This window comes from Stegostoma tigrinum, chromosome 4 (genome assembly GCF_030684315.1).
Source record: "Stegostoma tigrinum isolate sSteTig4 chromosome 4, sSteTig4.hap1, whole genome shotgun sequence".
Lineage (NCBI taxonomy): Eukaryota > Metazoa > Chordata > Chondrichthyes > Orectolobiformes > Stegostomatidae > Stegostoma > Stegostoma tigrinum.
This window is the reverse complement of record NC_081357.1, coordinates 90,348,061-90,374,249: the sequence shown is the minus strand read 5'-3', so window position 1 is coordinate 90,374,249 and position 26,189 is coordinate 90,348,061. Positions and strand designations below refer to the sequence as shown.

The 26,189-nt window shown below is 42.1% G+C and overlaps 1 protein-coding gene across 4 annotated transcripts in view; it reads left to right on the top strand.

The window, feature by feature from the left end:
* The first annotated feature begins 399 nt into the window (after window positions 1-399).
* phf3 (PHD finger protein 3) overlaps window positions 400-26,189 on the top strand; it is a 140,673-nt gene continuing 114,883 nt past the window's right edge. For 2 of the 4 annotated variants that reach the window (XM_048530914.2, XM_048530913.2), the window contains exon 1: window positions 400-565. The gene's annotated coding sequence lies outside the window, so the exon portion shown is untranslated. Of the gene's footprint in view, window positions 566-654; window positions 900-26,189 lie in introns of those variants that run through there. The other 2 variants (XM_048530915.2, XM_048530916.2) reach the window with 2 other exon arrangements.

Sequence of the window (26,189 nt, the reverse complement as noted above, 5' to 3'; positions counted from 1 at the left end):
CTGTCCCTTTGCAGTAGGTGCATATGCACACAGGTGAACACAGGAATGAACACACAGGAGTGCCCCTCAGCACAGTGGGCATACAGAAGCACAATATTACCCTTACTGTCCTGATGGTGTGTGCGCACACACACAGATTGAACTTTTTGCACTAGGTGCGTGCACACCCATGAGACTGGCCGTCTTGCACTGGGTGTGCGCGCGTGTGTGTGTATATATATATATACACTCACACAGACAGACAGACAGATATATATATAACCAAAAATGAGTACACACTCAGTAATACACACACTTGGTGTTACGCTCACACAGTACAGAATATATATATAGACACACACAGGATAGACTGATTTCGCCACCCCACCCCCAGCGCAGGCCCATCTTGTCCACGTGACTGCGGGAGACGGTTTGTTTTCCCCTCCCCCTCGCCAATGGCGATGCTAGTGATGATGGCGATGGGGATCAGTAGAGGCGGTCGGGCCTTGCTCCGTGCGGGCCGAGGAAGAGGCTAGGATCGTGCTGTCCGACAGACATAGACTCAGTCCGGTGAAGGTGCATCTCGGTAAGCAGCCGTCCTTCTTACAGCGTGGGGAGAATCAGAGCGGCTCTCTCCTGTTAGGCCGTCCTCCGTCACCACCCCTTTCCTCCCCATCTCAAAAACCACGGTCATCGCTGAGCCGGGCCGTAGGCCCTACAGATTCCCGCTCGCCGCAGCCACCCAGGCCCAGGAATAGGCCTTGGGCCCCGGATCATGCCGCGCTGCTTGCATGTGGGGTAGTCGATGAGGCATGCAGGAAAGGAAAGGCCTCGGGCCCTCCCTGCACCGAGGACAGCTCCCAGTGACGCTGGAGAGGACGATGAGGGGGACTGAAGGCAGAGGAGTGGGTCTGTTGTGAGTGAGTAGAGGACTAAGGTGTCTCGGATACGGGAAGAGGAAGGAGGAGCTCGGGGCGAGTGAAGAAGACACTTGGGATACCAGAAAGGGTGTGATGGAAAGGAGATGGTCTGGTATTCTGGGGGTAGGGGGACGGTGACAGGGTTATGACTGATATATAAAAGGGTGATCAGTAGGTCTGATATAGGTGCTTACAGTGGGTGTCTGGGAGTCAGGTGGCTGATAAATGAGAGTCTTGCGATCGCATTGGGGTGACTGCTAAGGTCTGGTTCCTGGGGCAGGACAGGAGATCGAGGAGGGGATCTAGGGTCAGATCAGGATTCTGACGCTAAGGCAGCATTGTTGGGAAGAGCTTAGGGGCATATGTGGGTTGAGGAACTGTTCAAGGCTTGGAGAATACCTGCGAGGTGATTTTGGGCTAGGGGTTGTGGAATGAGGAATTCTGAGGCAGAAAATTGAGGTTATAAAGATGCCTGGGTAGTCTAGGGGGCTGAGGAGTGTTAAAAGTAGGAGTGTGGATGGAGTATGGGTGTAGGAAGAAGTAATTCTGCATTGAATGATAATAATGGTGGACTGTTTATGCATAGTTTTCACATGAACAGGATCTGTTCAAGCGTTACCTTGCTTACAAACTTCATCCTTAAGTTTGTTAACCTGCTTGTTTATGGTGAGCTTTTATTTTGAGAACAGTGGGTGTGATGGGTGATCAGTTGCATCAATTTGTACAATTTCTTGGCGTTTATGACCTAGGTTTTTTTTGCGCAAGGTATTGTTCGGAAGGCAATGATGTTGGGCACCTTTTTCACTTAACTGAGTAATTAATAAAAATGCTATGTTTACCAGAAGGGATTCTGCAGTTGTAAAGATCTTTTGGGTTTACAAGTTGTGTAAACATGTATTCAGGTTTTCCTGTAGGTGTTTCTTTCAGTAATAGTTGTGCTGCTTTACGAATGTCTCAATTTGCCAGCAGGTTCTTCTTGCTGGCTGTCAGGTATCTCAGTTCCCGCTTGTGACATGTTCATATCTATTGTTTTTTTTCATGTTTCATGGCATTGTAAAAGCAGAACTGTAAAGATCATAACCATGCTGTCTCGTCTGGTTTTCATCCAGGCCTGCTGGTTTGTTGGCTGCAGTTTTCAATTTTACTATGTATGTATGTGGAGGAAGAGCGCGATTTAAACTATATGTAAACATAGTTCTTGCATATGCAGGCAGGTAAACAATTATTGGGGAAGAGGGGTTAAATTGGTTTGGTGTTAGGCACAGAGTACTTTGTCAACAGTGGGCATTAAGGATGTGTTAATACATGAGTTCTGATAGTGTAAATGATGAAGGTGCCAAATTAAGTTCTTTTGACGGAGTGAGCTGAGAGCTTCAGAGAAATTTTGAGTTAAAGTTTGGAGTGGTAAAGGCAGTGACAGTTACATGATATTGCAAGAGTTGACTTGTTTCAAACAGAGGGCATATAGATCTGTAGAAGGACAGCAGGACTTTAAATTATTATAATGAGGAGTGAGCACAAACATAGTGGGCTGTTTGGCCTTGCATGTTTGTAAACACATTTGCTCATGTGGAAATAATGTTTTTAGGTTTTGCTTGCAGGGCTGCATGTTCTGGTGCCTTTGACTCTGATTCCAAGGGTAACATTTTGAACTGGGTGGTGTGCAGGTAAAACAAATTTTAAGGTTGTTCATTTTATCAAAAGATTATGTTTGAAAATCAAATGGCAAGAAATGGGGATTTAAATGTATGGAACCAATAAGAGGTACATCCAGAGGAAATACCTAGTTGTGTTAACGTCTGATAGGACGTTAAGTATTTTCTTTGCCATGAGAAACTTTTCACCCTTCTCACTGAAACCAGCTTCCTCTTTGGTGCGATGTTGGGACTGGAGTGGCGCGAATGAGATTGTGGATGGCATGCAGTTGTTTGCTCTTCAAAAACAACATTTTTGGTGCAGCAAGTCATGTTATGACAATACTTTGAAAATATTAGGCAAAACAAGTAACATCAATGTATGATTTTGATATTGCACATCAGGTAAATTTCGGATTTTGCACAGAATTTATTCAAAATGAATGAAAGGCTTGTTATGTTATTTGACTTTTAAAAGAATCTTTGATTCATATTTTAAAGCACACATACTTTGTCACATGATACTTCATATCTTGATGTACTTGATGTCTGTTAAGTGGTTAAGGAGAGGGATAAATAGCAAGACAGAGGCCAATGCGTGTTCAAACTTGTCAATTTTCCCATGTTTATACTCAACACTAAAGAGCTGCAGCTTAAATTATTCCTAGTTACATAACGGTTTGGGAGATCTTGTGGAATAATGGTTAGAATCCTTACCTCTGGGCTGCGTTCTCCAGGTTTAGGTCCCACACCAGGAAATGGCATGAAAAATGCATGTTTTATGTGGCTTGAAGGTTGATAGTCAACCAGTAAATCCTTATCAATACACTTGATGGTAGGCAGTAAGATGAATTGAGTTTCCTGGTTGGCCATCTGCAAAAAACAAATAGAACGTAGGACCCATTACTGTGCTGTACTGTTCTTTGGCCCGTGATCGAACGTGATGCCAAATTAACTTAATACTCTCTGCCTGCTGTCAGTCCATACCCCTCCATTTCTTGCATATTCATGTGCTTATCTAAAAGTCCCTTAAACGTCCCTATTGCATCTGCTTCACCACCACCCCTGGCAGCATGTTCCAGACTCCTACCACTCTAATTTAAAAAAAAAGCCCCTCACATCTCCTTTGAACTTGCCTGCTCTTGCCTTAAATGCATCCTCTCTAGTATTAAATATTTCAACTTTGGGAAGAGATTCTGACTGTCAGCCCTATGCATCTCATAATTTTATAGACTTCCATCAAATCGCCATGTAGCCTCAACTGCTCCAGAGAAAACAATTAAACTTTTCTTAGCCTCTCCTTATCACTTATACCCTCTAATCCAGGCAGCACACTCGTAAACCTCTTCTGCACCCTTTCCAACACCTCCGTGTCCTCCTTGTAGTGTGGAGTCCAGAAGTGAACTCAGCACTCTTAGATATGGCCTAACCAAAGTCGTATAAAGCTTCAGCGTGACATCCTGACTCTTGTACTCAATTCCTTGTCCAATATGTATGCCTTCTTTACCACCCCATCTGCTCGTGTGGCAACTTTTGGGGAGCTATGGGCTTGAACCCCAAGATCCCGCTGTACATAAATGCTGTTCAGGGTCCTGCCATTAATTGTATACTTTTCCTTAACATTTGATCTCCCAAACTGCAACACCTTGCACTTAACTAGATTATACTCCATCTGCCATTTGTCCACCCATATACGCAACTGATCTATGTACTGCTGTATCCTTTGACAAACGTCTACATCATTCACGGCCTGGCTGATGATTGTTTCTGCCTTCTCCTGCCCCACTGAACTCATCGCTGCTTACCTTGACTGTCTCTTGTCCCCCCCCCCGGTCCAGGAACTCCCCACCTAAGTCTGGAACACCACCCACGCCCCCACCTCCTCCAAAACTTTCAATTCCCCGGCCCTCAACACCTCACCTTCACCATGGACATCCAGTCCTTGCACACTTGTATCCCTCATGCAGATGACCTAAAAACCCTCCACATTTTCCTCTCCCGCAAGCCCAACCAGTTCCCCTTGACAGACACCCTCATCTGCTTAACAGATCTTGTCCTTATCCTCAATAACCTCTCCTTTATCTCATCCCACATCCTACAAACCAAGAGGGTGAATCTGGGCACCTGCATGGGTCCAAGCTATGCCTGCCTCTTCATTGGATATGTGTGAACAGTCCCTTTCCCTTTTTAGACTGGCACCATTCCCCACCTCCTCTTCTGCTACATCGATGACTGTAATGGCACTGCCTTGTGCTCCCACGAGGAGCTTGAGCAGTTCATCAACTTTACTAACACCTTTCACCCCAACCTCAAATTCACCTGGACCATCCCTGATACTTCCCTCCCCTTCCTGCACCCCTCTGTCTCCATCACTGGAAACTGCCTCAATGTTGACATCTATTTCAACCCCACCGACTCCTATTCTATCTGGACTACACGTCCTCTCTCCCACCCTCCTGCTAGAATGTGATACCTTACTCCCAATTCCTACCCCTCTGCCGCATTTGCTCCCGGACATCTCGTATAAAGTTTCAGCGTGACATCCTGACTCTTGTACTCAATTCCTTGTCCAATATGTATGCCTTCTTTACCACCCCATCTGCTTGTGTGGCAACTTTTGGGGAGCTATGGGCTTGAAACCCAAGATCTGGCTGTACATAAATGCTGTTCAGGGTCCTGCCATTAATTGTGTTTTTTTCCTTAACAAATGTTCTCATTTCAAGGACCGCAACATCTCCCCCACCCCCACCTCCGGTGATAGAAATGCCTTCAATCACATCTCTTGCACTTCTGCCCTCAAATCCCCTTTCCCAACAAAAGAGACTGAATAGCCTGGTCCTCCCATATTACCCCACCAGCCTCCGCCACCTGCAATCCGACCCCACGACCAAAGAGATTTTTCCCTCCCCGCCGCTATCTGCCTTTCGTAGGGACTCCCTCGACTGCTCCAGACTCTCCACTAACCTCACCATACCCAGCACCTCTTCTTGCAACTGCAGGAAGTGCTCCACCTGCTCCTACACCCCCCCCCCCCCCCCCCCCCCCCCCCCGCCTCACCTCCATCCAAGGCCCAGAGCAAACCTTTGGGTTCACCTGCACATTCTCCAACTTGGTCTACTAGAGCATCTGGGCTCTGTACACAACAAATGACAACACCTTCGGGCTGCCTGCCATTTTAACTCCTCGCCCCCCCCCCCCCATCCCTGCCTCCTTGATGTGACATAAGCTGCCCATCATCATCCCCACCTATCTGCCCTACCCTTCCTGCTGACCAGTCCCGTGTACCCCCTACCTGCATCCAACCTGTCACCACTCTGTCTGTCTTTCCTCAGCCCTAACCATACATGCTTCCACCTCCTTGACCTGACACAACCTGTCCATCTTCTCTCCCGCCTATCCACTCCAACCATCCCACTGAAGCATCCTCACTACTTCCTGACTGCATTCACCTATTACCATCCCGTCTACCTTCCCTAGCCCCATCCCACCCCTCTTGATTTCCCAGCTTCCCTCCCCCTCTCAACTTCTGTAAAAGGGTCCTGACCTGAAAAATCAACTTTTCTGCTCCTCTGATGCAGCCTGGCCTGCTGTGTTCCTCCAGCTCCACACTGTGTTGTCTCTGAATCCAGCATCTGCAATTCTTGCTATCTCACTGATCTTTGTGTTGTCTCCAAACTTACAAAATCACCCATCTACGTTTTCAACTAGGCCATTATTATCACAAACAGCAGAGGTCCTAGTATGGATCCCTGCGGAAAATCATTAGCCGTGGGACCTCAAGTCAGAAAGTACCCTTCCACTACAACACTGTACCTGCTATGGGCAAACCAATTCTGAATCCATCTGGCCAAGTCACTGTAGATCCCATTGGATCTTGATCTTCTGGCTGACCCTACCATGAGACACCTTGTCAAAAGCCTTACTAAAATCCATGTAGACAACATCCACTGGTCTATGCTCACTGATCACCTTCGTCTTCCGTAAAATTCAAACGAGTTAGTAAGGCATGACCTGCCCTAGACAAAGCAATGCTTTTCCAAATACAGGTAAATCCTATCACTAAGATTTCTCACCAATAGCTTCCCAACCGCCAATGAGAGAACATCTGGTCTGTAGTTTCCTGGATTATTTCTATTTTCTTTCTTGAATAAAGAAAGAACATGAGCTACTTGCCAGTTTTCTGTGTCCTCTCCAGTGGCTAGGCAGATACAAAAATCTTGACCGAGGCCCAAGCAGTCTTCAGTCTTGTCAATTTCAATAACCAGGGGTAGATGCCACCAGGCCATGGGGACTTATCCACCCTTAATGCTCTTCAAGATACTCATCGCCACTTTTTTCCTGATCGCAAATTGTCGTGGCATATTCGCATGCTGCACGCTAATTTCACTATCCTCCATATTCTTCTCCTGGGTAAATACTGATGTGAAGTACTCATTTAGGATCTTGCCCACATGCTGTGCCTCCAACCACAAGTTGTAGAGTGGTCCAACCTTCTCCCTAGTTATCCTTTTGTTTTTAATGCATGTATAGAATGCCTTTAATCCTATTTGCCAAGGTAATTTCATGGCCCCTTGTTGCAGTCCGAATTCCCTTTTTTTGAATTCTTTCCTGCTTTTTTCCATTCCTCACAAGCTCTGACTGATTTTAGCTTCCTAAGCCTTACGTATGCTTCCTTTTGCCTTTTACTAAATTCATAACTGCCTTCGTTTTTCAAGGGTCTCTTACCTTTCCTCCTTACTGGAACATGCTGGTCCTGAACTTTGAACAATTTCCACATGTTAAAGGCGGAGTTACCCAATAACAGCTTCTCCCAGTTAACACTGCTAGCTCCTCCTAATACTAATGTCATTTGATGCCCTCAGTTTAGTACCTCCCTGTAACATTCTGACCTATCTGTAGTCATAGCTTAAAACTTAGGGAGCTGTGACCAGTGCTTCCAAAATGCTCTGCCACTGGGAGGTCAGTCGCCTGACCAGGCTAATTAACCAATACAAGGTAAAGTATGGCCCCTCCTCTATCCACACAAGGTATTTCAAGAAGCCCTCTTGGATGCATTTAACACCTTCTGCCCCATCTGAGTGTCTTGTCCTAAGCATGTCCTAATCAATATTGAGAAGTTAAAGTCTCCCACTGTGACAACCCTGATGTTGTTATGTCTTTCCATAATCTGCCTACATATTTATTCCTCAATGTCTTACTGGATGTTGGGGGGGCCTACACATTGTAATCCTATGAGTGATTGCACCCATCTTATTTTTGAACTCGGTGGATGAGCCCTCTCTGAGTGCGATGTGACATCCTCCCTGATTAGTAGTGCAACCCCTCCACCTCTTTTATCTTCTCTATCTTGTCAAAACAATGAAACCCTGCAATATTGAGCAGCCAGTCCTGTCCCACTTTCAACAAGTCTTTGTAATGGGCCCACATTCATAGTGTCATCTACAGATCCAGGCTCTAAGCTCATCTGCCTTCCCTGTAATGTCATGGCAATAGGACAGTGGCAACCCAATGCAGTAAGTGTGGACCAAACTGGAGATTTGTGGTCCAATTCTTGGAAATAAGGGTGGGATAAAAAGTAGACAGACCCACACATGTCTAATATTAAATATCTAGTTATTACCCTTTTTTTAAGAAGAAATGTGTTCTTCCTCTCTCAGATTCCACATTTTTTTCTTTTAGAATGTTGTCTTTATTTCATTCTCCTTTTGGCATTATTTGTGGTAATTTAGGTGAGTTTAGAATTATATCTCGCCGCTGAAAGAAACAAATATCTGTAAGAAAACATGGGATGTATTTTCTTTGGGTCCAGACTAATCTATTCTGTCACCGGTATTAGGACAAATACAGTTTACCTTGTCTTATCTCGTAACAGTCCAGCTTGATGAATATCATTTTCACGTCAATTACATAATCCACATTTATAGAAGCATAAAAACAATTGAAAAAGGCTGCAAAAATTTTGGAATGTCTCAAGGTGATTTGAAATTGTCTTAGCGACACAGAGCCCCAGTTAGACCGTGTTTAGACGCTGCTGGTCTGGGCATCACATCTCGGGAACAATTAATCAAGATTAAAAAGATGAGAGATAAGTATTAGGAGACCATTCAATGGGATCATGGTTGATTTACCTGAACTCAGCTTTTACTATTTCACTTGAATGCCTGTGGGATGAAGAAATCTGTTTATCTGCTAATTTGAATGTGCTCAAATGACCAAAGCATCTGCACCTATCCTGGGGTAGAGAATTATAAAGATTTGCAACTCTTTTGAATGGTGAAATGACTCCTTGAATTTGTCCAATTTAGTTAATCTGTTACTTTGAGCCCCTAATTCTAGATTCTCAAACTAAGGGAAACTAAAGCCTCTAAGCACCTAACCTATCAAGTCCATGAATGTGGTTCAATGAAATCATTTGATGCTTCTAAACTCTATCACGCACAAACTAATTCAATCCCAAGACATGCCTTTCACCTCTGAGATCAGTCTACTGATCAGGATCAGTGGCTCAGTTGTTAGTTCTGCTGCCTCAGCACCAGGGACCCGGTTTCGATTCCACCCTTGGGTGTTTGTCTGTGTGGAGTTTGCACATTCTCCCTGTGTCTGTGTAGGTTTCCTCCCACAGTCCAAAGATGTGCAAGGTAGGTAGATTGGCCGTGCTGAATTGCCCATAATGACCTGGGATGTTTAGGTCAGGTGGGTTAGACATGGGAAAAGCATGTGTAGGGGAATGGGTCTGGGTTGGATGCTCTGCAGAGGGGCATTGTGGACTTGTTGGGCCGAATGGCCTGTTTCCAACTGTAGGATTTCTGTGATTCTGTGAACAAAGACAAAGCAGCTTTGGTGCACTGTTGGCACCCTGTCCACTGCATAAACATTAACTATCTACTCTCGTGCACGATGGGAGTAATGTCTGCCGTCTACAAGATGCGCTGCAGTAGCTTCCAGAGAATCCTTTAAAAGCACCTTAAAAATCTATGATCTAAATACCTGGAAGGACAAACCATAGCAGATGGGAGAGAGCAACTCCATCTGTAAGTTCCTCTAAGTTCCACATTGTTCTGACTTGGTGCTAAATTGCTTTTTTGTTCCAATATTGTGGGGTCAAAATTCTGGAACTCCCTCCCTAAAAATAATTTGTTTGAATCACAGGAGTGTTGCAGCTCAGAAGAATGTCATTTGATCTATAGGGTATGCATCAGCTCTTGTAAGTATTTTAGCTTGATGCCTTTTCCCTGTAACCTATCATGTTGTTTCTGTTTTAAGAAGAAATCACACAATGCCTTGTTGAATGACTCGATTGAATCTACCTCCACTGCACTTCCAGGCATTGTATTCTGGATTGTATCTATGTTGCAAGAAAATTTTTTCATGCCCTGCATTTACTTTTAATGCTGAACACTTCAAAGCTGTCCACACCACTCAATTTTGAAAACTTCTTTCAGATCTCCTCTTCAAGGAAAATTTTCCCAACTTTTCCAATCTTTTCTCATCTCTGGAACTATTCTCATAAACTTACTTGCACTTTCTCCAATACATTTGTTTCCTTCTTATAGTGTGGCACCCAGAACTATATGCAATATTTCAACTAATGTCTAACCACTGTCTTGCATAAAGTTCGTCATAGCTCTTGTTCTTTGTTTCCCCCCATTTGTGAAGCCAAGAATGCTATACATTTTACTAAGCCTGTCTGAACATGTTTTGCTACCTTTAATGATTTATGTGCATTTATGCCCAAGCACCTGCAAACTCTTCATCTGGACTATATCTCCCTATTCCAACTGTCAGTCTTTTTAAAATTTTATATTGTCCTATGGCAGCTTACATTCTCCAGAATTTTTATTGTTCACCAACTTTGAAATTATCTATTACATAAGATGGATTGGGCTGTTCCAGATCCTCAAGGCTAGTTAAGAAAAAGTAATAAATGCTGGCTGTGGCAGTAACGTTCACATTCCATGAAATAATATTTTTGAAAAATATCACTTGGCTGTAAAGGGGACATAAACTGTACATGGTATCCCTTTCTGTGGATTGCCACCTGAATACAGTAGAGTGACGAATATGCTGTTAATGTTTGACAGCATTCCTCAACGATCTTCACCTTCTGGCCAAGGCCTCCTATAGCATTACATCGGAGGGGAAGAACCAGTCAAATACAGTCCAAAACAAGTTTTCAATGGCAATCCAGACAAAAGATATTTACGTGAAATCAGTAACAAATGAAGGCTGCAGCAGTCCCAATTATTGAGGTTTCATTGCTTCTTGAACTGGATCAACCTTCTGTCATGGACTGTTGTCTGCTGATGTGCAACAACGTTCTCACTTAAAAAATGTCCTACACAAGTTGTCTCCCTAGAGGAATTCAACTCATCCATGCACACAACACAAGCCTTTGGAGAGAGGTGATGGGGACAGGATTGAGAAATCTGGATGTCCCTAACTCCAAACTGGCATGTAGGCAGTGGAGTTTGACTTAGTCGTTTTGCTCTTGGAATCTGAACAGTGAATATTTTGCCAGCTTTCTTCACAGTTAAGCTGCTTTCTTCAGGGTCCACTCTGCTTTCCCTACACGGGGAAAGTGCTAGAAAAGATACCCTAAAAATAGTCTGTTGCATTATGAACCTAGCTGGAAAATCACACCTGACAGGGTCATTGCCCTGTGGTCTGAAAACCAAAGTTGAATACAATCTTTGTACCTGGATTGTATAAACCTTCATGGATAATGAGCAAAACAGCCATCTGGAACAAAGAATTGCCCTTGTAACCCTGAATTCAGGCAATTCGGCTTTGATATTGCTGCCCTGCAGGAGACTTGAAGCCAGCCGAGGTGGTTATACCTTCTTCTGGAGCGGAAAACCTGAGGATCAACCAAAGATGCACGGAATTGGATTAGCTATCAAGAATGAACTCATTAACTGACTCTGAGCTCCCTGTTGACACTAAAGATTGCCTTGTGACTCTGCTACAACGTGCCAAAAACCAGCTGTCAATGGTTGAGTGCTGATGCACCAATCCTTGATGCCATAGATGTGCCCATAAAAGGCTTCTCTTCATGGACTTCCCTCAGGAAATTAATTACCATTCTTGGGGACTTCAATACCAGGGTTAGAAAGAACCCCCAACTTTGGAAAGGAAGGAGTTTGGGAATTGCAATACCAAACAAATTCTCCTGCTCACCAAATGTGTAGAACATGAGCTGGTTGCCATCAATGCATTATTCCACCAAAAGACAAGCTCACAATTTTTTGAGGCATCCATGGTTGAAACACTGGCACACGATTGACTATGTCATCATTTGGATGTCCTCATCACCAAGGTGATGACCAACACCGATGACCGCTGAAGAGATCACTGGCTTATCTGCTCAGTCAAATGCCAACAGAAGCAGCTGAAGATGAAGGAACAGTTCAGGAAAAGCTCAATGTTGAGCAGCTTTGACAGCCAATCAGATTAGCGAACTTTCTTCAATGTCTTCCCCAACATCTCCAAAGGTAGTTACAAAGAAGATTGAGCGAAGTCAAGAACCAAAAGTAAATTGAGAAAGCTAAGGAGCTGCAACTTCATGCTGAGAAGCATGATCCCCAGGCTGGTGTTTTTTAGTGCAACCAAACCAATATATTGCCTCAACATCCCCTCAAACTGGTGTGGAGTAAGGATGGAACCCTTTTTAAAGACTGAGAAAATATCACCTTCTAATGGAGAGAAGACTTCAAAGAATCCCTTAAATTGTGATACAAACATTGAAAACATTCTTAAGGAAATCCCAAACCTCCCCTAGACAAGCTGCAGGAGCAAATGTGATTCCGGCAGAGATTTTAAAATTTGGAGTAACAGATCTTACCATCCATCACCGATTCTTGAAAATCTGGGACAAAGAATTCTTGCTGATTTTCGGGATGATGACTTCATCACTCTCTTAAAGAAATGAGACAGTACCCTGTAGGAACTGCCAGGAATTTACCTGCTCTCCGTTGCCTGAACCTTCTCCCATTCCCTGAGGAAATCCTTCTTGAAAGCCAGTGTATCTTTTGTTTCACAGTTTATTCGATGGAATTCATGTCCATCCTCTTGAATATCCAAGAGAAATACCTGGAGCAACACCAACCACTCTACGTGGTCTGCATGTAACTGACCAAGACTTTGCACATTCTAACTGACTGACAAGGCCTTCAACTGACTTAAAGGTGTTGTCATCAATATCCTCAGTCTCCTCCACAAGATGTTGGCGATGATCCTAACCAACAATATTATGACAGTTGTTTGAGGCGAAGCACTGATGTCATTAGCCCCACCCTTTACTCTAAATTCATCCAGTTCAAATCCAAGAGAAAAACTGCATTGACCACACATATGGGATTTCAGTATGTGGATGACAGTATCATCTCTGCCTTGCTTTGTGCTTTCATGGAAGCATATCGAAGAACTGGTCCTCGCCTCAAAGTCAGCCAACCCATCCCAACCCAGGTCACGTTCTGGCCCATCCCTCCATTAAGATCAATAGAGAAATCCTCCCAAACGTGGAACATTTACCTTATCTGGGAAGCTACCTCTCATCTAAGGCTGACATTGCAAATGTTCAACATTGCATTCAGTGCTGTCTTTGGATGTCTGAGGGTAAGAGTCTTTGACCACGATTATTTAAGAAAGTTGGTAAGGGAAAACCAAGGAACTATAGACCAGTGAGCCTGATGTTAATGCGGGGTGAGTTGTTGGAGGGGATTCTGAGGGGCAGGATTTATATGTATTTGGAAAGGCAAGGACTGATTAGTCCACATGATAGTCAACATGTCTTTGCACATGGGAAATTTTGTTTCACTAACAGTTTTTTGAAAAAATGATGCAGATTGAAGGCACAGAGGTCGATGTTGTCTATATGGACTTCAGTAAGGTATTTGTCAGAAGTTCATTATAGTAGACTGATTAGCAAGGTTAGATTAAATGGAAGACAAGGAAAACTAGCCATTTGGATACAAAGTTGGCTCAAAGACAGAAGACATTGTGTGGTGGTGGAGTTTATTTTTCAGATTGGAGGCTTGTGACTGGTGACGTGCCTCAAGGATCGGTGCTAAGCACACTGTTTCTTTTGTCATTTGTATAAATGATTTGCGTGTGAACATAGGAGGTACTGTTAGTAAGTTTGCAGATGACACCAAAATTAGCAGTGAAGTGAAGAAGTTTACCTCCGAGTACAACGGGACCTTGATCAGATGGGAAAATGGGCCGAGGAGTGGCCAGTTCAATTTAATTAGGTAAATGTGAGGTGCTGCATTTTGGAAAGTCAAATTAGGGCAGGACTTACATACTTAGTGGTGAGGTCTGGCAAGTGTTACCGGGTGAAGAGACTTTGGGGTGCACGTTCATGCTTCCTTGAAAATGAAATCACAAGTAGACATGTTAGTGGAAAAGGAGTTTGGAATGGTTGCCTTTATTGGTTAGTGCATTGAGTATAGGAGTTGAGATGTCATGTTGTGGCTGTACGGGGAATTGGTTAGGCCACTTTTGGAATACTGCATTCAGTTCTGGTCTCCTGCTGTAGGAAAGATGTTAAACTTGAAAGGATTCAGGAAAGGTTTATGAGGACGTTGCCAAGTTGGGATGTTATCCTATTAACATGGGACTACATCCCAAGGGTATGGAAGGTTTGAGCTACATAGAGAGGCTGAATAGGCTGTTATTTTCCCTGGAATGTTGGAAGATGAAAGTTTATCTTTATAGAAGTTTATAAAATCATGAGGGGCATGGTTAGGGTGAATATTCAAAGTCTTTATGGTTGGTTGGCTCGCCGAGCTGGTTTGTTGTTCCGCTGACATTTCATTACCCTGCTGGGTAACACCATCATTGCAGTCTTCAATGAAGCGCTGGTATGTTTTCCCACCTGGTTTTTAAACTCTGGAGCCCGTTGAGCTGGATTACCTCAATTGGGGTTTTCCTTCGTAGTGGAGTGTATATGGAGTCAAAGATTTTTCCCCAGGTCAGTGGAGTAGAAAGCTAGAGGGCATAGGTTTAAGATGAGAGGGGAAAGATTTAAAAGGGACCTGAGAGGCAACATTTTCATGCAGAGGGTGATGCGTGTTTGGAATGAATTGCAGAGGTGGTGTTGGAGGCTGGTACAATTACAACATTTAAAAGGCATCTCGATGTGAACACGAATAAATAGGTTTAGTGGGATATGGACCAAATGCTGGCAAATGGGTTTACATTAATGTAGAATATCTGGTAGGCGTGGATAAGTTGAACCAAAGGGTCTGTTTCTGTGCTACACAACTCTGAATCTCTGATATATGTGCTGTTACTAACATGCTTTTGTATAGGGCAGTTATCCTTCTGACTCTTGGAGATGGTTCCAAAACTTAGACTATGTACAGTTGCTGCCTCAAGACCCTTGAGAAGTACCATCAATGCTGTTTGGAAGAAATTCTCTGCATTAGCTGGGACGATAGGGATACTAATGTCAGTGCCCTTAAAGCAGATGATAGCACCAGCGTCAAGGCCATGCTCCTCCAAAATCAACACCACGTGCTTAGGCTGCCTGAATTCTAGCTGCCAAAGCAATCCTCTTTGTTCGGTTCAAGGAAGGCAATCAAAAGAGAGGACAAAGGAAGTATTTCAGGGATTCATTAAAGGTTTCTCTCAAGAAATGCAGTGAAGATGTCAATTAGTGGGAGACCCTGAATCAGAAGAAACCAATTTGGAGGAACTCCTGTATCTGCAATTCTTTGAGAACACTGGTCTGCAAAGGCAGTATGGAAAATAAACCAGAGAAAAGAATGCCAAAGATGTCAAGGCAAAGGATCACTTCCACTTCCTGGAAACACCTGCCAAGTTTGTAGTCGGACACGTGGCTGTAGAATTTGGCATATCACCCGTATGGGAAGTACGGAACCAATGACCTTGATATAAATTTCCTTGGTGGAAAATCATTTGGTACTCACTAATGAGTGATTGCTGATGATGACAGTACTCCAGTTAGTATTTCACCAAAACTGCATATTTCTTCCCTTTTGTAAAAGTTAACATATTGCTTGTAGTCTTTCTTTTTTTGCTTTGCTTGTGTATTAATTTCCTGTAACTTGACTAAAGGATTTCTGAAGAAGGATCTAGGCCCGAAATGTCAGCCTTGCTGCTTGGCCTGCTGTGTTCATCCAGCTCTACACCTTGTTATCTCAGATTCTCCAGCACCTGCAGTTCCTATTATCTCTGAGTAAAGGATTATTTAGGTCCTTCTGAATTTCAAATCTTTGTAGTCTTGAATTTAAAAATATTATTCTACTTTCCTATTTTTCGTACTGAAATTGATACACTACTCAGCATTAAGTTGCATCTGTTATGTGTAACATACTCACCATTATGTCACATCCCAAAGTTTTCAGATCAGGGAATCCAACCTGTATTTCATGAATTGCAGCTCATTAAGCTGAATATAACCTGTTTGTCCCTTCTTTGCTTTATGCCTCTTAATCAAACTTCAATCTGATCCCACAGACCCTGATCTAATTTTGCACAACAGCTTCTTGTGTAGTACCTTATTCAAATGCTTTTATGAGAATTCAGAAATACTAACTATACCCTCTGGTTTCCTCTTATTACATCTTGTTAGTTTAACCTCAGAAAAAAAAATCCACTGTAGATTTGTCAAATGCAATTTCCCTTTTTAATAAATCCATAGTGATTCTGCCCAACTGTATAATTTTCTAGGGATAGTGGGAACTTCTTCTGAAGAAGGATCCAGACTTGATATGTCAGCTTTCCTGCTCCTCTGCTGCTTGGCCTGCTGTGTTCATCCAGCTCTATGCTTTGTTATCTCTGTACAATTGTCTAAGGGCCTTGTCACTGCATCCCTAATTAGATATGTAATGTTTTCCTCACTCTCAGTCTAATTGGACTGGTCTACAGCTTTGACTTTTCTCTATCTTTTTGTTGAGCGGCAGGTTATGCTAGCTAGTTTCAATCGTATGCAGACTAACATCATCTAGAGAATTTTAGATGCCCAAAACACACGCATCCACTATATCTGTTGCAGCTCCTTTTCAAATCTTGTGGTGTAAGTTCAGATGACTTGTTAGTCTTTTGTCTCCTTAATTTTTTGAGTGTTTTCTCTACTAAACTGATTTTTTAAAAACTCCTTCTCAGTATCTTGTGCTCCCCTCAATTTGTAGATTTTATGTTCTCCTAGCTTGGTGACATGCCTCTGCATTTCTTTTATTTTCCATGTGTAATTTCCCCTGCTGCTTCTTCCATTGTGCCAAAGTTGCTTTAGCTAATTTCTTGCTTTGTATGTACTTAGAAGAACTTTCGCAATTTGCTTTGTCTTTTGCAAGATATATTCATTTTATTTTTCTTGGTAATCCTTTGAATTCTAAAACCCTTTCAACTGTTGGACTTGCTACGCGTTACAACATTCCTTGAGTTTAATATTAATGTTTGACTCCTTAGTGTTTGTTTGATTGCTTTTCTTGAGGAATTTGTTAATTTCTGAAAGTGTATTTACAACAGATTCTTTTAACTTTTAAAAGTCATTGCCATTGTTTATGTACCATTCTAGTTTCACAGTCTCTCTCACCCAGCTCGGCCATCTGATGTGTACTGTTTTTATTTGTTGAGATTTAAGATTGACTGTGTGAAGGCCAAAGTTACATTATGAAGCTTGAGTGGAAATTCTGTTATGTTATTGCTCATTCTGCAAGGCTGTTTTAATATAAAGTTGTTAATTGACTGTGCCTCATTGCACAATACTTGAGAGCGAGAATAACTTGTTCACAACAGGTTTCTTAGCTTGCTAATGTAGACATTATCCTGAATGTATTCCGCAAACTTGTCTACTGGTGTTTTACTGTAAATTTGGTTTGCTCAGTCTGTGATCCCCCCTCTCCAATTACACGTGCCATTCCTTTTTCTGACGTTTTTTAAGCTGAAATTGAGTTTCTAAAAGACTCTTGGAATTATCTTTAACCCATCAGTTTTTTATCACGACAGATATTTGTTCTACTGCTTGATTTTCAGAAGTGAAATCCTTTATCCTTGCTTTTTTCTCCATTCTTCATTATCGGAGTTTTTGCCACCTTTTCACATGTTTTCCCCTTGGAATATTTAAATTCTTACCATTGGCATGCTGTAACTGTGTCTTGGTAATGACACTTAGATTAAACCCATTAATTTCTGTTACCATCAGTCAAGGAAGGGAGAATCAGCTTCCCTCTGGTCAGTGGTTGGCCACAGCAAGGATTTGTTCTTTTTAGCACAAAGCTATACCGTTCCAATTAAGATGTGTATAACTCTTTCTTCAGAAATAAAAAAAAACGAGCCAGTTGCCAGATTTTCTTGTAAGAAAGAACAATTTCATGATCTGCTGATCATGAGAAACTTCTGAAGATGTATTGTCACTTGCATTTTGTCAACATAGTGGCTAAACATGGACTATCAATTTCAACTTTGATCATCTGATTTTAATACCTGACGACTCTGATCCATAATGGTTTAAAGAGGAAGATAAATTGACCTAAAAGTGGCTGCAGCAGCCATCTGACCATTGATTTCTTGAATTTGTGTCAATGTGGAATGAACAAAATTATCTGATGAACTGAAACAAATGATTATTATCCAGACATTGAAAATAGTCAATTTGGATTGGGATCAAGAAATTTATGCTACCTATTGTTTTATGCTTGTATGGGAAATTGCATATATTGGATGTGAAAGGAATCCCTACAGTTTTCTATCTTGATGGAAAATAGAGTTAGACTTGGGAATATGCAAAAGATCTGTATTTCAGTAACTACATTGTTTTCATTTTCTCTGTTTCTCCCATTTCTCTCACTCTAGCCTTCTTTTGCTCTCTCCCTACCTTTTCTCTTGTTTTCTAGTTGCTTTCCTTTTTCAATTTATCTTTGGCTTCCTTTATTAAGCCAAAATCACAGAATTGTTGAGGTGCAGAAGGAGGTAATTTGGTGCATTTACTGGATATCTGAACATGTCATCTAGTGCCAAATTCATGCCTTTTTCTTCTGACCCCTGCACATTGCATAAATATTTAAACAGTGCACTCTTGAATGCCTCAATTTAATGTGCCTTCACTGCACTTCCTGGTTGTACATTCCATAACAGCTCTCTGTTTTCTTTTCCTTTTCTCTTTCTCTGCCTTCCATTCCTTCTCTCAATCACACCACACAGCCCACCTGTTGATTTAAAGCAAATCTGAAAAAAAAATTCAGTCATTTAGAACTCAGTTGTAGCAAAATTCTTAGGTACTAGTGAGGATTAAATTACCATGTTGTCAGGTTAAAACCTCTCATCAGAACTGAGAAGTTTGAAGTTCTAATTATTTTTCTTTAAACTATATCCCTGTACTAGTGTATGTATTTTGATATTGTGTTTTATTACTTTCCTTGAGATTAGCAAGTAATGAAATTCTTCTGTTTTTCCCCGAGATAATCTTATGATTGTTTGCTTAATTTGAGCTAGTACTGTTTTTTAATTGAAATGTGGTTAGCTGTGTGCTAAAAAGAATTCAGTGTATATGGCCAACTAAGGATGTTAAGAACGGAAGCTGTTTTAATCCTTAGTTCATAAATGTAAAGGAGGGCACTGTTTAAAATCCTTCAGATGTTCTTGGCACTTATTTTAATCTGAGACTATAGTTGTTTGATTGTCTGATAATAAAATGTGAGGCTGGATGAACACAGCAGGCCAAGCAGCATCTCAGGAGCACAAAAGCTGACGTTTTGGGCCTAGACCCTTCATCTCTGATCAGAGATGAAGGGTCTAGGCCCAAAACGTCAGCTTTTGTGCTCCTGAGATGCTGCTTGGCCTGCTGTGTTCATCCAGCCTCACATTTTATTATCTTGGAATTCTCCAGCATCTGCAGCTCCCATTATCTCTGATACTTGTTTGATTGTCTTCTGTTTTTGACAGTCAGAAATATTTCAGTTCCAGTTTGAGCCCTCTGTTCTGTTGTTTCTTTGTAAATAGTTCTGTTTCTGGGCACTTTTTCCTCCTGAGAAGCAGTGGTAGACACATTTTCCAGTTCATTTAGCCTCTAACCCAAGTTCTGCCACAAGTAGTTTCTTAAAATACAGCTGGCTTGTCATCCAAACTTTACAATTATATGTGATTTTGTCTCTAATATGTAAAGCCGATCAAACAATTGTAAATAACAAACTAAAACAGAAGCTGCTGGAAAAGCTCAGCAGATCTGGCAGCAACTGTGAAGAGAAATCAGTTAATACTTTGGGCCTGGTGACCCTTTCTCGGATTGCCAGACCTAAAATGTTTAACTCTGATTTCTCGTCACAGATGCTGCCAGGCCTGCTGAGCTTTTCCAGCAACTTCTGTTTTTATTCTGATTTACAGCATTTGCAGTTCTTTTGAGATTTTTAGTTATAATTAACAGTAGCAGACCAGGGTTTCTTCGCACCTGACTAGTTTGTGTTGTCTTTTGATTAAAAATTGTTAATTTCAGTTCAGACATTTTTCTTCATTCTGTGTTGTTTCAAACCTGTATAGTCAGCTGGATTGTTGTGTCCATTGTTTATATTGTTAAATCAGTTTTAGTCCATGGAGGCCCAGCTTGCCAGCTATTAAAATCAGATGAATGGAATTTGAAAATGGATAGAATGTATCTCATCACTATTGTGACATTGTGTTATTTATTTATTTATGTTTTTGTGTATTTTTCACTGCAATCAAATATACAGTGAAACTCGTTACCTGACATCTCACCACCCTACCAACTGGAATAGTGTACTGGCTCGTGTCCTGGCACCCCCTTGTCCCCGCACTGCATCTCTGCAATTTTACAATCTACTAATGTTTTCAGCCTGAGGTGATTCCAAAACAATGCGTTGAAGATTGAGGTAAAAAGCATGGAGCTGGAGAAACACAGCAGGCCAGGAAGCATCAGAGGAGCAGGAAAGTTGACAAATTTCTGAAGAAGGGTCCCAACTCTCAACACCAACTTAATTGCACCTCCGCTGCCTGACCTGCTGTGGTCCTCCAGCTCCACACTTTGTTATTTCTGACTTCAGCATCTGCAGTTCTTGGAATCTCTGCTTGAAGATTGAGACAGTTTCCCCTTAGTGTTTACAGTGAAGTGTTAAAGACGGATAGACTTTATTCTGCAACTAACTGAGGCTTGCATTGAAGCCTGTTTTCATTTGATTCCTGCAATTACTCCAAGCTACAGTGTCTGCTGATAATTAGTGTCGCTTGCAATGTACCAATCTGTTCACAGCTGCACCATGTAAAGCCAAATCTGTTTAAGCATGTGTGTGAACTTAAGCAATGAATAACGTGTGTGTGTCTGTGTGTGTGTCTGTATGTGTTGGGGGGGAGGGTATGTGGGCGGGGATGAGTGTGGTGGTTGTGGTAGTTAATAGATGTGGCATTTGATATACTGGTGCTATTTGATGCCAGTGTCTTAATATCTTTGCTTAACAAACATGTATGCATCTCAGATTTAAATCTAATGACTGATTCAACATTAACTGTCATTCGTGGAAGAGAGTTCCAAACCTTGGTCACTAATTGTGTAAAACTACTTTGTAACATCTCTCCCTAATAATCTAGCTCTAATTTTTAGATTATGCTCCCTAGTTCTAGAATCTCCAACCAGTGGAAGTAGTTTATTTCCATTTTAAGGAAAGTGAGGAGAATTTTATTTTCTCTGAAGACTGGGAGTCTTTTTGGAACTTTTCCTCTATTGGTGATGGAAACAGTCTTTTGATATTATGAGAGTTAGATAAATGTTTTGTAAATGAGGTTGAAAGTTTGCAAGTAAGTTGTGGAGTAATCCAATAAATCATGATCTTTTTGAATAGTAGACGTTTGAAGGGTTTAATGACCTGCTCTTGTTCCTAATTGGAAGGTTCTGCAGTGATTGATCCATCACCAAAAAGAGAGGGGCGCAAAATAATTTTGTGGATTTTCTTGAAAGAAATGCATAATTATTTGTTTGTATATTACAATTATTAAATACTAAAGAAAAATAAATGCATTCTAGCATTGTTCCACTAATTAAGACCTAAGCATATTTTAAATGTACAATTCAGTCTGTTCTTGGATTCTGGCATGTTTTGTGGTTATCATGTTGATGAGCTAAAAGAAATGACACACCTTTGTGCAGAGACATTTTATCAAGGTTGATTAGTGGAGTTGAGCATTATTGTTATTGAACAGCCTCTGATGAGAAGCAATTGTATTTTATTTGAAATCGTTTAGCCCACGATCTTCAAATGAAAGCACAATGTTATAATGTTTTATTGTGCGATCAAATAATAGAATAAGTTTGATAATGGGAGCACTGGAGTTCTGTTGGCTGTGTTCAGGAAATGTTTAGCTTTAATGGTTCATACTTATATTTAAACCTCTGTGGTTATAATTTCTGGCAATAAATGGACTCCAGACACAGTATACATATTTCATATGTTGGCTTTTATTGTTCAAATGCTTACAGTTGTACCAAGTTTGTGCTGTTGTATCTGGATCTGGTACCTTATGGGTTGCAACTTTTTGGCGTCACATTCTCCTGTTCCTTGATAAAGTAAAGATAATATGCAAGAATCGCAAGAACGTGGAACTACAAACCAAGTATGATAAACTATTAGTTATAGCTAATAGAAGTATGTAGAAGCTGTTTTTATTGACTTTCTCTATTTCTCATATAACCATGGCTAAAAATTTGCCATTAAACCTCACTGTGTAGAGTGGTGTTGCCTTATATACTTAATGCCGCATTGTAGTTGTTGAGAATTTTTAAGAGTTTTATTTAGCAAGACGAAGATCAGGCAGGGGATTAAAAGTCAGTGTTGCAGATTAAGCTAGTTATAGTCATGCAGCACAAAAACTGACCCTTCAGTTGCACTCATCATGCTGACGAGGTATCTTAAACTGAAGTAATCCCTTTTTGCCTGCATTTGGCCAATATCCCTGTAAATCTTTTTTATTCACGTACCTGTTCAGTGTCTTTTAAATGTTATAATTGTACCTTCCTCCAATGCTTCCTCTGGAAGCTTATTCCATTCATGCAGTTCTCTGTTTTTAAAAAAAAGTGCTTTCCCCTTTCATAGTAAACCTATGCCCTTTAGTTTTCTACTCCCTCCCCTTGGAAAAAGGCCTTGGCTATTCACCTTATCTATGCCCCTCATGATTTTATCAACTTCTATAAGGTCACTCCTCGGCCTGCGATGCTTTAGGGGGAGAAGGGTCCCAGTCTATCCTGCCTCCCCGTTTAACTCAAACCCTTCAGTGCCAGCGGTGCCCTTTCTAGTGTAACGACATCCGTCCTATATCAGGGCATGCAGTATTGTAATAGTAGCCTCACCAATGTCTTGTACAGCTACAGCACAGCGTCCCAACTCCTTTACTCAATGCTCTGACCAATGAAGGCAAGAGTGCCAATTGCCACTTTCACCACCCTGTCTACCTGCGATGCCACTTTCAAGGAATTAAGAACTTGCATCCCTACGTCCTTCTGTTCAACAGCACTCTCCATGGCCCTACCATTAACTATAGTCCTGCCCTGATTTTCTCTTGGCAAAAGTTATCTAAATTAAACACGATCTGCGACATCTTGGTCCATTGGTCCATCTGATAGTTTGCAAATAACATTCTTGGATGAGAATTAGACTGATCATATAGAACATAGAACACTACAGCACAGTACAGGCCCTTTGGCCCTCGATGTTGTGCCGACCTGCCATACCAATCTGAAGCCCATCTAACCTACACTATTCCATGTACGTCTGTATGCTTGTCCAATGACGACTTAAATGTACCTAAAGTTGGCGAATCTACTACCGTTTCAGGCAAAGCATTCCATATCCTTACTACTCCCTGAGTAAAGAAACTACCTCTGACATCTGTCCTATATCTTTCATCCCTCAATTTAAAGCTATGCCCCCTCGTGCTCGCCGTCGCCATCCTGGGAAAAAGGCTCTCCCTATCCACCCTATCTAACTCTCTGATTATCTTATATGTCTCAATTAAGTCACCTCTCAACCTTCTCTCTCATGAAAACAGCCTCAAGTTCCTCAGCCTTTCCTCGTAAGACCTTCCTTCCATACCAGGCAACATCCTAGTAAATCTCCTCTGCACCCTTTCCAAAGCTTCCGCATCCTTCTTATAATGCAGTGACCAGAACTGTACGCAATACTCCAAGTGCGGCCGCATCAGAGTTTTGTACAGCTGCAGCATAACCTCTTGGTTCCGGAACTCGATCCCTCTATTAATAAAAGCTAAAACGCTGTATGCCTTCTTAACAGCCCTGTCAACCTGGGTGGCAACTTTCAAGGATCTGTGTACGTAGACACCGAAATCTCTCTTTTCATCTACACTACGAAAAATCTTACCACTAGCCCTGTACTTTGCCTTCTGGTTACTCCTACCAAAGTGCATCACCTCACAGTTGTCTGCATTTAACTCCATTTGCCACCTCTCAGCCCAGCTCTGCACCTTAGCTATGTCTCTCTGTAACCTACAACATCCTTCGTCACAACTCTACTCACCTTAGTGTCGTCTGCAAATTTACTAACCCATCCTTCTACGCCCTCATCCAGGTCGTTTATAAAAATGACGAACAGCAGTGGACCCAACACCGACCCTTGCGGTACACCACTAGTAACTGGACTCTAGGATGAACATTTTCCCATCAACTATCACCCTCTGTCTTCTTTCAGCAAGCCAATTTCTGATCCAAACTGCTATATCTCCCACAATCCCATTCCTCTGCATTTTGTACAATAGCCTACTGTAGGGACCCTTATTGAAAGCCTTGCTGAAATCCATATATACCACATCAACCGGTTTACACTCATCTATCTGTTTGGTCACCTTCTCAAAGAACTCAATAAGGTTTGTGAGGCACGACCTACTCTTCACAAAACCGTGCTGACTATCCCTAATCAAATTATTCTTTTCTAGATGATTATAAATCCTATCCCTTCTAACCTTTTCTAACACTTTACCAACAACTGAGGTAAGGTTCACTGGTCTATAATTATCAGGGTTGTCTCTAGTCCCCTTCTTGAACAGGGGAACCACATTTGCTATCCTCCAGTCATCTGGCACTATTCCAGTAGACAATGACGAGTTAAAGATCAATGCCAAAGTCTCGGCAATCTCCTCCCAGAGGATCCTAGAATAAATCCCATCCGGCCCAGGGGACTTATCTATCTTCACACTCTGTAGGATTTCTAATACCTCTTCCTTGTGAACCTCAATCCCACCTAGTCTAGTAGCCTGTATCTCAGTATTCTCCTCGACAACATTGTCGTTTTCTAGAGTGAATACTGTCGAAAAATATTCATTTAGTGCTTCCCCCTATCTCCTCTGACTCCACACACAACTTCTCACTACTATCCTTGATTGGCCCTATTCTTACTGTCATCATTCTTTTTATTCCTTAAACACCTATAGAAAGCCTTAGGGTTTACCCTGATCCTATCTGCCAACAACTTCTCATGTCTCCTGGCTCTTCTGAGCGCTCTTTTTAGGTCTTTCCTGGCTACCTTGTAACCCTCAAGTGCCCTAACTGAGCCTTCACATCTCATCCTAACATAAGCTGCCTTTTTCCTCTTGACCAGAGATTCCACTTGCTTCATAAACCACGGCTCCCGCGCTCTACAGCTTCCTCCCTGCCTGACAGGTACATACTTATCTAGGACACGCAGGAGCTTTTCCTTGAATAAGCTCCACATTTCCAATTCTGCCCATCCCCTGCAATTTCCTTCACCATGCTATGCTCCCTAAATCTTGCCTAATCTGATCGTAAATGCCTTTCCCCCAGCTATAACTCTTGCCCAGTGGTATACACCTATCTCTTTCCATCACTAAAGTAAACCTAACAGAATTGTGATCACTATCACCAAAGTGCTCACCTACTTCCAAATCTTACACCTGGCCGGCTGGGCTCATTACCCAGTACCAAATCTAATGTGGCTTTGCCCCTTGTTGGCCTGTCTACATACTGTGTCAGGAAGCCCTACTGCACACACTGGACAAAAACTGATCCATCTATAATACTCGAACTATAGTGCTCCCAGTCAATATTTGGAAAGTTGAAGTCCCCCATGACAACTACCCTGTCTCTCTCACTCCTATCAAGAATCATCTTTGCTATCCTTTCCTCTACATATCTGGAACTATTCGGAGGCCGATAGAAAACTCCCAACAGGGTGACCTCTCCATTCCTGTTTCTAACCTCAGCCCATACTACCTCAGTTGACGAGTCCCCAAACATCCTTTCTGCAACTGTAATACTGTCCTTGGCCAACAATGCCACACCTCCCCCTCTTTTACCATCTCTGTTGTTACTGAAACGTCTAAATCCCAGAACCTGCAACAACCATTCCTGTCCCTGCTCTATCCATGTCTCCGAAATGGCTACAACATTGAAGTCCCAGGTACTAACCCATGCTGCAAGTTCACCCACCTTATTCCGGACGCTCCTGGCGTTGAAGTAGACACACTTCAAACCAACTTCTTGCTTGCCGGTGCCATCTTGCGTCCCTGAAACTTTATTTCGGACATCCCTACTCTCAACCTTTTCTATACTCGAACTACAATTTTGGTTCCCATCCCTTTGCTGAATTAGTTTAAACCCACCCGAAGAGCCTTAGCGAATTTCTCCCCCAGGATATTGGTACCCCTTTGGTTCAGGTGAAGA